The 3,396-nt window shown below is 37.5% G+C and overlaps 1 long non-coding RNA gene across 1 annotated transcript; it reads left to right on the forward strand.

Annotated features, from left to right (window-relative positions):
* Nucleotides 1-758: 758 nt before the first annotated feature.
* Nucleotides 759-1,718, forward strand: LOC113470014. Its single transcript, XR_003393238.1, has 2 exons — nt 759-977; nt 1,312-1,718. It is a non-coding gene; the product is annotated as an uncharacterized LOC113470014 (long non-coding RNA).
* The last annotated feature ends 1,678 nt before the right edge of the window (nt 1,719-3,396 follow it).

Consider the following 3,396-nt stretch of genomic DNA (forward strand, 5'->3'; position numbering starts at 1 on the left):
GAATTTTTTTTTTTTTTTCAGAATCTAGAATGAATGGTTCTTTCATTCAATAAACCTTGTAGCGTTCGAAAAAATTCTCTCAGCGATCCGAGAATCGAACCCGGAATGAATCCAAACTATGACGGAGTTACGTTGCTATTAAGAAGAAGAAGAAGAAGAAGAAGAAGAAGAAGAAGAAGAAGAAGAAGAAGAAGAAGAAGAAGAAGAAGAAGAAGAAGTACAAGAAGAAGAAGAAGAAGAAGAAGAAGAAGAAGAAGAAGAAGAAGAAGAAGAAGAAGAAGAAGAAGAAGAAGAAGAAGTACTCAATGTCTTGTAAATTACTACCCTGACCTCTCTTTGGAGTTTTCAGTGAACGCCAATATTGTTTTTGTAAAGAAATTGTTTATTTGTTAGGCAAAACAACAACAAGAACAACAGAAGTGGAATAACAACTACCTACAGCAAAATTTGTATTTTTTGGGCACTCATTCAGGTCCAATGCGCGATGCGGTATTGCTAAACTTTAGAAATATGTCAAAAAAAAAAAAAAAAAACTGTTTAAAGTACTCCAGCAGCCAGACTTAGCTGGTCTACTCTCCATTTACTTATCGTCCCCCAGCCAGACACATTTTTTCCCCCCAAACTAATTCTCTAATTTTGTTTGTCAATTACAAATCCATTTCTCTTGTCCAGGACAACTACCGACCTATTTCCAGCCCCATCCCAAACTAATTCTCTAATTTTTTTCAATTACAAATCCATTTCTCTTGTCCAGGACAACTACCGACCTATTTCCAGCCCCATCTGAACGGTACCTTCCTGCAACCCCCCAACGTGAACGATGCTAATCAGGAAGAACCCAGTCGTTATGTCCCTCTAGAGGCTTGCGATTTCCTGGTAGATTTGGACACGGGCCGTAGCACAGAGTGGGAACCCAACTATAGTAATCAGACGGAGTGGAGTGTGGTGCTTAGCTCGTCTTATTTAGATAACCAAAGGTGAGTTATGGTTTTTTGGGTGTCCAAAGGGTGATTTTTTGGGGTGTAGTTTAGAAGGAAGTGCGTCTGCCTTGTAAGCGCCTGGTCGCGGGTTCGATTCCCGCCCGGGACGGATTTTATCCTCGAGAGATAAGGTTCATTCTGGGAACGTTTGGTTTTCTTCTATCTAGTTTTCTTCTTCTTCTTTCAAGTCCGTTAGTTTATTGTCTAATAGGACCTACTTTGTATTTAATTTTTGGTCATTTTTACGAGTATAGATCCTAAAGTCGTGTGATCACAACATTTTTTTCCCCTTTTGTTGTCAAAAATGATCTCCTATTTCCTTTGATTTCAGGACATCCCAGTATTATCGTCTCTTCTACATTCCCTATTTGTTCGAAAACAATGCGGTGTTCCATTCCTACAACCTGCTTCAGTCCAAAAATTTCACGTTCAAAACTCAACAGTAGAGTGTGAATTCCTCCTAAACAGAGTAAGTTCAACAATAAGACCCATGAGGGTGGAAGAACTGAAGCCGAATATCAAGAAAGTTTCGTTTGATAGAGACCTTCATTTGGCCATGAGCTACTGACATTAAGTGGTCAAGAGCACTGACTCTCAGTCTGGAGGTGCTGGGTTCGAATCCCAGCTAGGGCGGAAATTTTCTAACCAGACTTTTCCGTTCTTGGAGAAGCACGTAAAAGGATGTGTCTTGAAGTAGGTAATGATTTGTGACAAGCATTTAAATATACCTAACACTGTGTGGAGGTGCTGGGTTCGAATCCCAGCTAGGGCGGAAATTTTCTAACCAGACTTTTCCGTTCTAGGAGAAGCACGTAAAAGGATGTGTCTTGTAGGTAATGATTTGTGACAAGCATTTAAGTATACCTAACACTGTTAAAAATCCTTCCTTCCTTTTATTTATATTTTCAAAATTTTGGAATAATAACCCCATGGCCAAGTTCCGGACATTTGAAAACATTTTCAAAGTTTACATGCCAAACTCAAAAATGCTCAACAGTGTACGACGTAGGTACAATTTTTCCATGGACTGCCTAACACTGTTAAAAATCCTTCCTTCCTTCCTTTTATTTATATTTTCAAATTTTTGGAATAATAACCCCATGGCCAAGTTCCCGACATTTGAAAACATTTTCAAAGTTTACATGCCAAACTCAAAAATGCTCAACAGTGTACGACGTAGGTACAATTTTTCCATGGACTGCATTTTTCCTCTCATTTTATTATAGTAGTTACCAGTCACAGTAGATAAGGTCGGACTGATAATTACGTACGTCTCGAGAGGAAGAGGGGTAAACAAATGAATTAACGTATTCATAACGAAGAAAATTTCGAAAAAAAATGTAACTTTGGACGAAGGAAAATTCGTTTGGATTGAAAGGGCTGTAACAGTAATTTTTGTACATTAGTAACTATGTATTTTGTTTTTATATTAAAGTAGGTATATCGATATATCTTTACCAATCTATTTATTTATAAATGATATAAATTTATTTACTATGTTTATTTATCTCTATCATTTATGTAGGTATGTATATTAAATATCTTACTACAGTATGTTTGAATTATATTTTATGATTGCATGTGAAAAGCTTACTAATGGATAAATCAGGGTGTCTACCAGACTGGAAAACCGGGAAAACCGGGAAAAGTCAGGGAATTTCATGGAGACTGGAAAAGTCAGGGAATTTCGCTATTTCCTTGATTACTTTCAATTTCATGTAGGTAGGTACGTACATATGTAATCTATGTACATATCTCGTATACCTATACTTCTTTCAATTGCATGTAGGTATACCTACTTATAAGTACCTGTAACTATACTTTCCTAATCACTTCCTGAGCTGGGAGCCTCCTTATCAGAACTTTTATCAAGGTTTTTGACCTCGCCTAGCTTTTGTTAAATTCAACGGTTATTGGACCACTGAAAATACCCAAAGTTCGTACGTGTTTAGTAGCTATAGGAGAAACTTTGGCCTTTATCTCTCGAATTGATTCATTCGCCAAAATTTATGCAATCCCTACGCGAAAAACTTTCGTTATGTGAAAGTTTCTGCCAAGTCGTCGAATTTCTTTCTTTTCTTCTTTTATCAATGTACCTACAGGTTGAGGTTTTTAGTTACGGGGTGGGGCCAGGAAACCTACCCTGAATGGGGCCATTCAGTAAACCATAGAGAACTGATGCAGGTTAATTTACGCCACAACTTCCAATTTTATACCTTGGCAGGGCGGCTCACTGCCTTCCTGAAGAAAAAACCTTCAAATGAACCTGAACATCTGAGCAATGACCTAGGGTAGGAGATTTTTTAAACCTTTCTGCCTTTCTCTCATTTAAAGCTTCAAGGTGTCTTCGATCTAAATATAATTATAATAATAGCTATGTTCCCACTTCGCATCATACATATTTTCAACATTACGA

This window comes from Diaphorina citri, unplaced genomic scaffold, assembly GCF_000475195.1.
Source record: "Diaphorina citri unplaced genomic scaffold, Diaci psyllid genome assembly version 1.1 scaffold1337, whole genome shotgun sequence".
Classification (NCBI taxonomy): Eukaryota; Metazoa; Arthropoda; class Insecta; order Hemiptera; family Psyllidae; genus Diaphorina; species Diaphorina citri.